This window comes from Paroedura picta, chromosome 10 (assembly GCF_049243985.1).
Source record: "Paroedura picta isolate Pp20150507F chromosome 10, Ppicta_v3.0, whole genome shotgun sequence".
NCBI lineage: Eukaryota > Metazoa > Chordata > Lepidosauria > Squamata > Gekkonidae > Paroedura > Paroedura picta.
In genome coordinates, this window is record NC_135378.1 from 48,353,558 (window position 1) to 48,366,584 (window position 13,027).

At 41.9% G+C, this 13,027-nt stretch overlaps 1 protein-coding gene across 4 annotated transcripts in view; it reads right to left on the reverse strand.

Moving 5' to 3' along the window:
* The window catches only part of GRIA2 (glutamate ionotropic receptor AMPA type subunit 2), an 81,016-nt gene that overhangs the window by 66,373 nt on the left and 1,616 nt on the right, over positions 1–13,027 (reverse strand). The gene's annotated exons all lie outside the window — the stretch shown is intronic.

Below are 13,027 nucleotides of genomic sequence, written 5' to 3' on the forward strand. Positions count from 1 at the left end.
AAGAGATTTCTCCCCAGACTGGCCAGTGTTCTGCAAGGATAGACACAACATGCCAACCACCATTGTGGTTTGGAATTTTTAACCCATATCAATAATTAGAAAAACAAGGGGGGAAAGGACAAACAGTGACCCCCACCCCCCCAAAAAAACAGATGGATATTGGCTGTATCCCACAGGAGCTGCTATGTTCCACTGGTCTCACTGCAAATGCAGCAATGGATTATGATTCTCATGAGCTCTCTGCTTCTTGTGAGGGTGTGATCACTGTTTCTGCTGCCAGGGCAAGCAAAATGGAGCCTGAACTCTTGTGAGAAGAAGTAGTTGCACAATTGTGAGAGATTTGTTTGGGCATATGCAGTTTGCTGCTCTGTTTTTAAAGACAGCAGGGGCACAATGTGGAAGGTGGGCTCTCTTGTCCGGCTCAGAGGACATCATCACTGTCAGTGGTGATTCACAGACCAGCAGCTATTGCTGCAGCCTCAGGCAGCAAAACACCTTGAGCCACCATGGTGGGAGGGATGCAAGTAAAACTCAGGTCCATTAATCTACAACTCAGAGTCCCAAGAAGCAAACTGATAATTAAAATGTCAAAAAGATGCTATTAGAATGAATTGTAGGTATCTTTTGAAAGCTTGACTACTACACTGGAACTTCACATTAAAAACTTAATAAGGAATTTCCAAATATCATAAATATCAAATCATATCAAAGGAATAATTCCCATTGAGACAGGGCCCCCATTCTCTCACACACACATTCAGGAGGTACCTGGGACGATGATGAAATATTTATAAATAGAAATTTAGGCTAGCATTGCTGACAAAGCATGATTCATTTTAAAAAGCTGGGGAAATGCAATGCATTGTTCTATTAAACCAAACATAGCATTATGTATTTGAAATTGGATCAAACACTAAAATGAAAAGTTGGCATGTAAGAAAACAATTCACAAATTCCTCCACTGAATGTAAAGACCAACCACCAGTTTGAGAATATTAAAGTGTAAAATAATCCAAAAACCATACAGTTCCACTAAGATTTGCATTTTCCCTTCAGGGAGGGTGGCATATAAGTAAGTAAGTAAGCAAGCAAGCAAGCAAGCAAATAAACAAACAAACAAACAAACAAATAAAATGAGCAGAACCTAGGAGTAGGCACTGAACAAATTTGACAGAAATGTGAAACATAGTTTTTGTCACAGAAAGCAGTTAACTGACAGGAAGGAGTTTAATGAGTTTACAGCTCATCTTCTGGACAATCCAGACGAAAATTCCTTGCACATTTCCTTATATCTTTGCAATGCAAAGATTTTTTAAAGCTGGCTCAATTATTTAAAGCTGGAAAATCAATGGATGGGGTATGATATATGAGGGGGAGGGATTCTGAGTGTGTGGGGGGATCTATCTCCATATGCCTCCCCAGTAGCTACTGTCTTGCTACAGAGCCTGAAGCAAAAAGCCAGAGGCTGTCTCTCCTGGGGGTATTGCACACTGGGGAAAACCTCACAAATAACTCTGCAAAAAAACACATTGTTTTGCTGGTTTCTGCATGACACCATTTTAACCACCTAAGGCCCACCATCCTATTTTTGATTCTTCATATTACACACTCCTCATAAGAGTGAACATGCCTTTTCCAAGTTGCTTCCTTGCAGTATTGTAAACTTGCTTTGCAATGAGTTTTCCTTTAAGACAGTTCCAAGGACGCCTTTTTTGGCATACATAAACGTTACCGCGTTTTTTCCCCCTCTTCCCCTGTGCTATCATGCACCAATGGTTGAACAGAAAACCCATAAACTACAATTCCCATGAGCTTCTGCAAACAACATGTGGCAGAACAGCAGTCAGGTGATATTTCTGCTGACCAATAAGCTCCCAGTACAACAGAGGAAGTACCCCTCCCACTTGACAATTTGTTGGCCTATGTGTTTCAAATGCATAAATGTTTACTACATTCTATTATGGTGTGAAAAAATGCACTATCAACACACATGCCTAAACAGGAATGTTTTTTAAAGGAGGCAATTTAACAGTGTCAGTGAGCTGACCTCAGTGAAGATTGGTAAGTACATAATAGCCCCTGCACATGGTTGCTGTTCAGCCTGATAGAACACAGATTATCTCTGTTCAAAGCAATGAGTTGAGTCTTTCCCCATCTATTTACCAACAACAGAAGCTCTGAGAGATCCTGCAGGGCCCATAGTTCAACCAGGAGCTCATTCCACCAGGTAGGAGCCAGGATCAAAAAGGCCCTAGCCCTGGTTGAGGATAGGCATGCTTCCCTGGGGCTGGGAATGACCAGCAGAGTGTAAAGTGTGGGGGGCATAGGGCAACAGGTGGTCCCTCAGGTATGTGGGTCCCAGACCACGAAGGGCCTTAAAGGTTAAAACCAAGACTTTGTACCGGATCCAGGCAACAACTGGCAACCAATGCAACTGCCTCAGCACAGGCTGGATATGGGCCCTCCAAGATGTTCCTGGCAGCCACATTTTGTACCAGATGCAATTTCCAGATCAGGGACAAGGGCAGGCCTGTGTAGAGCAAGTTACAGAAATCTATTTTGGAAGTAACCATCTCATAGATCATCATTGCCAGGTGTTCAGAGGACAGGTAGGACACTAGCAGCCAAGCCTGGCAAAAGTGGAAAAATGGCTGGCCTGCCTACCCTCTTGACCTGTGTGTCCCCTGGTTAGTGAGGCATCCACAATCACATGATTCTGTCTGTTTCTCTGTTATACATAAGTACTTACAAATCTAGCTATTTCATTCCATTGAGATTTCTCAACCTTGGTCTCTCCTGGATGGACTCTCCAACAGGTGGAAAGAAAAGATTAATGATCTAGCTAAAGATTAATATTTTGTTTCAGTTGCTTTTGTTACAGTGTGCTTCATGTATACTAGATATGTTTTGGATATTTATTTATTTATTTTTCACATTTATATACCGCCCTCCCCAAAGGCTCAGGGCAGTTTACATGGAACTGAGTATTTTACAAAGAACCATACATATAAATAACTATAACATTATTTATAAATGTTTTAAATAAAGATTTGCATTGATAAGCATACCCCGTGAAAAAATTACCTAGAAAACGCTGCCTAATTTTATATTCTGGATTGCAAAACTGTAAAGTCAAATATTTATTGCTGTCAATAAACATTTGCCATCTTTCTCCAAAGCTTTAAACATTTTATCTAGATTTTAAAATGCAATATAGCCTGTAGCGTTATCTGCCCAACTACCCAAGCATTTTGAACCAATTGATTGATATGAAATTCGGGCAGGGACTAGTTGTTTTAAATGTGCTGTAATCTTTATGATTAGAGACTCATGTTATCATTTACATTCTTATGCGCCTACCTCAGCCCAAAAATCCTGCAGGATTGTGCCCGTTGCACACCTGACATGAATGAATGAGTCACCTCCCTTCCCCAGCAGGCTGTCTTGGTGCTGGGGTCCCTGCAGAGCTGTGAGATTTGATTTAAAATGGAAATGATCAACCTTCTGTTGAGCTAACAGGATTTGACTTTCAAGAGCTCTCATATATTACCTTTGTGCTGAAAATACAGGAATAACATGTTTCTTTTATGACACTTCTACTATACCCTGTAGGAAACTCTTCCAGAAGGGATTTAAATAATTTTTGCTGTAAAAATACATAAAGTAAGTGTTATCTCATTAGGGATTTTATGGAGTATCAGATGATATTATATCAGCCTCCTTTCCTTTTGTCACTTTTGGTGGCTGGTAAGAGATAATATATGGTGTTCCATAAAACATTGGTTATATATAATGGATTTCTTCAAGGAAGGCAAGGCAACACTAGACTTCCAAAAGAAACCTCAAGTTTTCATTGAAGAGTCATGGACAACTTCCGCCCAAAACCATAAATCCCGCCAGGATTCTTAATGTACTCTTCTAGTCTAGAGTACTTCCAACCCTTTTACAAATAACACATGAGGTTGTTAGTTCAGGAAGTGTTTTAATTGACCTTCAAGGGAGTGGACTGGGGGGGGGGGCTTAGTGAGGCTTGAGGAGGGCTTAGGAAGAGCCAAGGGCAGCCTCACTGTGCAGTGGAGGAATAGGTCCTATGAACTCAAGAAGCAAAATCAAACAGGATAAATACTTCTACAGCACAAATGTTTAGACAAAATGAAGCCAGTGCTGAAATGAAAACACCAGAGTGAAAGGGGCTACTCGTTCTGCACACCAGCTGATCAACAGGAACCTATCAACAGCTCAAAAAAGGAGGTTGAAATTCATCCTATAATTTTCTAAGGGCACTGGCTTTTATTTGTGCTTAAATTACCCTTGGACAGCCATGTCCTTTGATCTGGAGTATTCATTTGTAGGCTGGGGAGAGGTCACCTACTGAATGACCTAGAAGGTTGAAATGTTCTCCTAAAGGCTTCTTAGTGTGGTGATTCTTGATGTCATATTTGTATCTATTTATCTTTTGGTGGAGGTTTTGACCTGTTTGCCGTACATAGAGAACCAAGGGGTATTGGTGGCGTTTAATGGCATATACGATTTTGTGTGTTCCACAGGGCTTGTAAGACAGAGCTCTTCTGCCAGGTCTATGGTTGAGGCCAGGGCATGCAAGATTGGATGGGCTCCCCTGGAAGATACTACCACCGTAATGTTAGATCATCATTTGTTGGTGGTTGTCGGTATGTGCAGTCCCCTTGGCGCACTGAGAGGCAGCCACACTGGCTGTGGAGATAGGTGATAGTTTTACCGCCTTCTGATTAATTAGTAATGTGGATTTTAATGGGGATTGTTGTTTTTATGTAGGGTTTTACTATGTAACCCGCTATGAGACGACTTGCCACGAATGGCAGGAAACAAATCTAACAAATAAATAATAAATAAATAAAAGCTAAACATGTGAATAAACATGAGTTTTTAGTGTTGTTAGGTCCAGTGATTGTCTTGGCTGGGTGTATCTGACAACAAAGTTGGCATTTGGATTTATTGCAAGTTCTGGTACCAGTGTCCATGTACAGCATCCTGGAACAGACTAGAAAGGGAAATTGCTGAGTTGATATTTCCAGGACTTAACAGGGATATTGCGTTCTTATCTCTTTACATATGCTAACCTCATTCAGTCCTCAAATCTGTATTCTCCCCCAGAAGGGCCATACATCCTTTTTATTCAATTTCTTTTTGAGAATAATAAATTAGAATAGATTATTGTCATGTAATGTCATTATAATAGGAGAATGTAATGTAATTTGGAAAGGGAGATTGGTATGCACTTCACTGGTCTGAGGACAAGTCTAACACAGCCAATTCCCCCACTTCAAAAAAGAAGGTATTGTAAGGTCACCCGCATGTTTGGGAGGAGACTGATGGGGCATAATGGCAGGGTTCCAATTATTCTCAGCAACCCACAAATTAAGGATACATCTGCCCACCAATCTTCAATTTTGACATACTTATTTCCTTCACTATGTTTCCCCTGATGTTAAACCCAAACAAATAGTAACATGTAAACTAAGTCTGTTATTCCAGTCTGATCCTTGAATCTGTTAAACCAGTGGTCCCCAACCTACGGTCTGCGGCCTGGTGCCGGGCCGCGAAGGCCAGGGTGCCGGGCCGCGGTTCCCTCTCCCCGCCCCTCCGCAGTAAAAAACTTCCCCGGGCCGCAAGCTTGCGGCCTAGGAAGCTTCTTACTGCGGGAGGGGGGGAGAGGGAATCACGGCCGCGCCGCGCAGCATGCATGCGCGCTGCACGGGTGGGGCAGTTGCAGGTTGGGGACCACTGTGTTAAACCTCTTCATTATGTTGTACCGCAAGTCTACTGCTGGCTATCTACCTATTTGTGTGGACTGATAACTTCCATTTCATTGTACTGGAAGAAGCATGCATGCACACGAAAGCTTATACCTTGAATAAAACTTTGTTGGTCTTAAAAGGGCCCCTGGACTCAAGTTTTGTTCTGCTGCTTCAGATGGTTATCCACCTGAAATCTTAGTGGAAGAAAGATTCAAGTGGGTAGTCCTGTTGGTCTGAAGCAACAGAACAATGTTTAAGTCCAGTGGTTCGTCTTTAAGGTGCCACTGAGCTCAAACTTTGCTTAGTGGAAGAAAGTCCTTGAATACCACTCATAGTCTTGTAGCTTTTTGTGATTAACATGCTGTGCGACTATATTCTTTGGTCTTTAAACTGCTTGAACCTGCCGTTTCCCCAAAGCATATTTCAAATATTCAAAATCTAGTTATAAAAACACCCAATAGGGTTGCCCAAACTTTTGCATGTTCTCATCCATTTCACTTGCTATTAGGGAAAGAGTTGGGTGATGGGGAACAGGATATCCTTCCTATTACTAGGAAAACTCTGCCATCTGCTGGACACCATTTTGCCTGCAATCTTGTGAACAGACTCCTAAAAGCATACAGAGCCCTGGTGAAAAGCAAGCATTTTTGTGAGGCTGTGTCAATTACAGCATTATCAGCCATATTTAAACATTAGTAACACAGTTTTAAAGTTTTAAATGCCTACCTTCATATTTAATATATTCCCACTGGGTTTCAGTAAAGGTGCTTACAATAATAAGTAGTTGCTAATAAGACCAGTAGACTCACAATGCATTATCAGGAAGCCTTTGCTATTCAAGTCTATTTTGCTCTATGTTTGATTTCCCATGGGCTCTTTTGTAAAAGTTAGCTGAGGAAACCACCTGCTACAGAATCTGTGTGCTGAGACAAAACTCATGTAAGAAAACAGAATAGAAAAGACCCTTAGTCATGCAGTCCTAAGCATGTTTCTTCCACGGGATAATAAGAATTGACACCTTAGGTCTGGTTCCTGAAGTGTAGTGTTAATGCCAGCTGTTCAACTGTGCTTATCTTAAACTCCTAGTTAAAATGTCACTCCTGATTCAGTGCTGTTTATCATCTGATGGCTCAAGTTGCATCATGTTACAACTTCTGTGCATATAGACCAGGGGTGGCCAGACTGTGACTCTCCATGAGCAAGCTAGCAGGGGCTCATGGGAATTGTAGTCCATGGACCTCTGGAGAGCCACAGTCTGGCCATCCCTGATATAGACCATCTCTGGAACTTCCATATCTTCTGATGTTCCCCCAAACACAAAAGTTTTCCATAGAAAGAGATTACATGTGTAGAATAATAAAGCACAGCAACATCAACCGGTCTGATATCATGTGTGAACCAGCCCTCTGAGATTATGCTTTTGACAGATAGATTTGAATCCAATGATGCCTTAGAGAATAAAAAGATTTCAGGAGCATAAGCTTTCAAGAGTCAAAGCTTTCTTCACTGACACTTTTTGGCAGGAGTTACTTGTAGGAAGGTTTTGTTGGTGATTTATACTGGGTGGTATCTGTTCACTGTAATTATGACAAAATAGAGAGCCTTTTTGTGAATCCTCTGACCTCACTACAGCAGTGCATGGTGTGTGTGTTTGTGTGTTTGTATGTGTGTGTGTGTGTGTGTGTGTGTGTGTGTGTGAGAGAGAGAGAGAGAGAGAGAGAGCTCTCCTCTGTTATTCTTGTCAGTACATGGCACCTGTTCGAAAGTATGTGATAACTTCTGTCACTTAAATGTTCCTTAAAATCCTCTGTTGCAAGTGTCAGGTGCATCTTTTTGAAGTGGGAGTCATAATTAAGACATTTGGGGAGGAAAAATCCCAATCTAATTCAAGAACTTGAGAATCAAATATAGTCCTTGTCAGCTTTTGCATCAGTAGCCTTGTTATCATGTTGTTCCATACTGGCTCAAGATATGAGGAGAGAGTGTAAATAATTAAAATGCCTCTTTTGAAGAGAAAAACAGGGTGTGTTTGGGGGGGGAAACCAACCTGAAAATCAAGCCAAGAACCTGAATGGAAAAATAAAATACAATACAAATATTTCTTACACAGTGCACATAGGATTAAAAACAGCATACAAAGATTCCATTAAAACCTCAAATCCAAGTAGTCAGCAACAAGGTGAAGTTGAACATCTGATTCCAAAGAATCACAATACTGGTTATACATATATAATAACCAACAATTTCAACACATTTCAGTCCCCAAAATTCTTCTTCAGTGGTCAAAACTGAATTAACTCATATATATGAACAGAAAACATCTGTTTGAGTCCAGGCAAATGAACAAAAAAGGGAAGCCTCGATGATGGATGTAAATAAATTCTGCATAAACCAGGAGCCCATATTCACCAAGCACAGTAATTAAGAACCACCTTTCCATCCTGGGATGAAATGGAATTCCCAGTGTGTGTTCATATATTCAAATCACAGATCAAGGTTTCTTGGAGTTTTTAATGGTATCTTTGTATGTCATTTTAATCCTATAATTATGCACACTAATGCATATTTGTTATTTATTTTCTTTTTTTCCATTTGCTAAGCCTGCAGATTCCTGGCCAGAATAACTGAAGAGCCATCATCTCAATAAGGTGACAACTGAGAAGGGATGTCATCTCTTTCCACATGCTAACTGGTCTTAAACTTCCAAGGTGAGGTTCTTACCTGTTCTGTGAACTCTTTCCATTTAACCTTATATTAACCTTATATTAAAAAAAATATATAGGTTTCAGAAAATCCCTACAGTAAGACATCCATCACTGCAGACAAACATCCACATCCAAATCCATTTGCCCTTCTTTTCCCAGCCCTCTGTGGTCTTGCCCTCCTCATTCTCAATCACTCTTCATCACTCTCACATACTGCCCCAGTTCTAAAGTATCAGATGACCTCTGTCACTTCAACAATCCTTGCAGCCCTCTGTTGCCAGTGTCAGATGCCGTTTCAGTAATAAGGAGCCACTTGGAAGGACTCACTTTCTCCCCTTCTGCCCTTTATACCTGGATCTACTTGTCTTTATAACTGCATAATGCTATCTTCCTCCAGCTCTCCTCAAAACTTACCTTTCTATCAAACCTTCAGCACAAACCCTTAGAGTTTCCCTATTTCTCGTGAATGAGCTTACAGGGCATGTGATAGGAATGAAGGCATGTTCTTCGTCTGTTTAGCTTTGCCTCCTGCTCTCTCTCATCCTTGTTGCCTACCTCAAATTCTATCTTTTATGCTCTTCTTATACTGCACACTGAAGATCCTATGTGAAGGTTGATTAGATCATCCTCAAGGAAGCCACTGTTACATTATATGAGTATTACTAGCATGGACAGCATGTGCGAGAGAGATTAACTAACCCTTATAGTAATAGGGGGTTCCATAAATGGAAACAATTGTTCATGGGAACAGGGCCAAAATTGACTATTACCAGCAAAGCAAAACATGATATTGATTAGTAATATTATTTCACATAATCAATTCAAAGCCAGGTCTCCTAAATCTAATACATATTTCCACTAAGTAATGCTGGTTGTTAGTTGCATATTATCCATTGTGTTACTACTATTCAAACTACTTTCAATCAATCAATTTAAACTATATTGGAGTATCTATATTGATGTGATTTATCACCTCCCAGATAATAAGGGCCAATGAAGCAGATTCACCGATGGCCTACAGAGGAAAAAAATGCATAACCTGCATAACATTAAAATGCATCTGTGGAAACAGAATAACTGAAAAGCCATCATCTCAATGAGGCTGAAAATAATTGAGCAGAGAGGCAAATCTGTATGTTATCCCCTTCTACTTGTTAAAAGGTCTTTCAACTGAAGCAAACAGGCAAATTCTTGCTGGCAGTAAAACTCTGTATTCACACCTCAGCTGGTACATCCCTTTCTCAGATCCCTACATTGGGTTCTAATCTCTTTCCAGATCTAACACAAATGCCCTCAATTTCCCATCCTTCCATCCTTATTTCTCACCAATGACCTCTTCCCCTATTCGGCTCTCTCCAGCCATTTGTCTCTTGCTGCAACATATCTCAGAAACCCATTTTCACGGTGCCCAAACTCCCTCTTCCCCCAAACCCTTCATCAAAACTCTCCCTCTCTAGGAGAGCTTCATCCAAACTTGGTGCTCAAACCCAACCACAATGAAGGCTAAATGCCTGAAGATGCATTGTCCCACATTAATGTTGTTGTTGTTAGTATTACTACCGCTGCTGCTGCTACTATTAGCACTATTCTCTTTCATGTAGCCAGTAGTCCCTTTCATGAGGCCTTACTGGGTATGCCTGTTGGTGCCACCTCTTGTACAAGCATTAATCACACTCAGATTCTTGGAGAAAGATAACCATATTTACTATGGAACATCTAATTTGTAACTGAGATGAAACTGTGTTCTATTCTGTGTCTTAATGGCTGTGTTTGTTCACCACATCTCTTTACCCTTGCTATGTCCAAGTCCTCCATGATCTTGCCCCCTGCTCCACTCTCAGTCACTCTTCATTGCTTTCTGTAGTTTTCAGCATACTGCCCCAGTTCTAAAATATCAGAAGACCTTTTTACTATTTCTTGCCTTCCAGAATGTATATAGACAGTCCCATACTATGTCTATAGTACCTTCAACTGTCCCTAGTGCTTGATTTTTATAAAAAGATGGCAGAACCCAGCCTTGCTTCAAAATAAGACATCCCTCTGTCCCATCTCACATTGAGAAAGTGCACTCTGCACATGGTCAAAGACCTTCTCTTCTTAACGTCATGTAAAGTAGTTGTAGACTTATATACTTTGAAACTGAAAACAGCTTTGAAGGTGATGTAGCCCATGGCCAAAACAGTTCCTTCTGCCATCTATCCAGCTGTCTTGGTGGATCAGCAAGCAGACCTGTGGCACCTCACAGATTAACCATTTCATTGTGCCTTAAATTTCCTTGGGCAGGAATTTACTTTATCGTGTGCATGAAGTTACTTCCCTTTATGAAGGAGGCTTGGACATAGCAAAGTTCATTAAATGCTTAGTCTTTAAGATATTGTTGACCTCCTTGTTGGTGTTGCTGCTCATTTAGATTCTACCAGGTTTATTCATTCTCATTGCAGAAAACTGCATTTTGCAGTCAAGTTTCTAATTCTGTAAATGTGTCAGATGGCATTTAGAAAAAGGTGGGCACATCCCCTACGTCAAGAAACAGAATCTGACAACCCTAGAATCAGCCTTTGCCAAAAAAAAAACCCTCAAAAAAGAACAGTGTGAATTGCAATCAAAAGATATTCCTTTAAAATCAGCAGGACATATTGCAATTCTAATCATCTTATTTGGCGGTGATTTCTTACTCAGGTGATCACCTCAAGTGGTTCTCCTCTCATCTCCTGTTCTGCTTTTAAATTTTAGGGTGCTGGACCTTTCCCCTTTAACCAAATGATGCAGTGTCTTCACTGACTCTTAATTCAGTTCCAGCTTAAACCAACAGAAATTCATCTGTACCATCAAGAACAATAAAACATTTTCCTTTTGCCAAAACCAGTGCAAGTATGACCCTTCCGGGCTCAACGAAGCTCCAGTACACGTCTTGTTGTACCTCCATTATTGGGATCCTTTTAAGACATGCAAGGAGTGGCCATTAATCCAAACAAGCATGCAATAAAGACATCATCGCTTTACTTAAAAGTTGAATAATGATCACAGCTTTCAGTGTGGTAGTGCCAGCCACAACGGTTCAGCAGTCTGCCAAGCCTATCCCCTATGGAGATGTGCATTCCAGCTGAGTAAATTGATGTGATTTTATCAGGGGATTATTTTTGCTACTCGACCCTTACAATCACTGCATTCTACCTCTTGAAGTCTTCTGCAAAACCCTCGGAACCTTACAAAAGAGGAAAAGCAAGACGATGGCAGCTGAGAGAGGAGACACATGTCACATGTGCATAGTCTATAAGCTTCAAAATCATCTGGATTTATGTCATGCCAGCCTGTTATTCCAGTGAAGCGACACTCCCTGCAGCAGAGAGATCACACGGAGGCAAAAGTGTTGCCATTCTTCCCCCGAATTCAAGAGCCGTTCAATGTTTATTGTCCCATTCTGTTGCTTTCTTTGGAAAACCAAGGAAGGACTCATTAAAGTACTGTGATTTGCTGGGGGAAAGGACAGGCCAGTGTAATTCTAATATGGAGAATTGCAGAAAGGAAAATGGCTGATCAGTGTCATGCAGCTATTGCTGCTTAAAACCAACAATCCATTTGCAGCTGTTTTGCTGTTTCTTTGAGCATCCCCTTGTCATGCGCCCCTTGCTAAACCAGAAGAGGCCCGAGGACTGAGATTGCCTAGAGGGTCTCTCGTCTAGCATAAGGCTTCTATCCAATGATGTTTTCTGGGATTTATTTTAAAACGTATCTAGTGACAAGCTGGGTAGATGGTCCCATGCCATGTGCAGCCAGGAACACATGACCCACAGGGCTTCCAGAGCCCCTAATCCTCCCACTTCACCCATGCCAGTTCCTTCCATATCTATGGGTGGAATGAACAGTGCCCTGTCACACAAAACAGCCATCTCAACATGCCCTCACAGCAGCTGTCAGAGGCAGGCAGCCCAAAGGGCTCTTCCTGCTTTTGAAAGGATGCAGAGATGGATGCCCAGCCAGACTCTAGTGCTGGGCCAAGACAGAAAGGAACACCCAGAAGTCTCCAGTGCTGCCATTTCCAGTGGGGTGGGAAGCAGCCTCTTCTGGCAGGGGAAAGAGTTCTCGGTTCTCAGCCGATTCTCAAAGCTCTAAAGAAGCGCTAACAAGCCCGCCCCCTGAAAGAGGGCATCTGGGGTAGAATCTGGTCCCCTTTGCAACCAGTAAGCGTGCATCAGTCCTCCCCACCTTCAGCAGAGCCCATCTGGGCCAAAGATATGGAGCAGGGTGGAGTCTTCCTGACACCACCGTCAGCCACTACCGCAGCCAACCTTATGTAAGAGACTGGCTAGCAAGAGGGATCTCCATGGAAGTCTGCTTAAATGGCAGGGCCAGACGGCACAATCTGGGGAGCAAGGGACAGGAAGGGGCGCCGGAGCAGCGAAGGGACACCGCGAGCAGCCACTGGGCAGCGATACAGCAGAGGGAGCGGAACAGGAGGGGCGCGTCCTCCATGGCAGAACGTCCTCACCCCGCCCCCCCAAGCTCCACCAGCTTCTCTGGAGGAGTTAAATACCAAAGTCATGA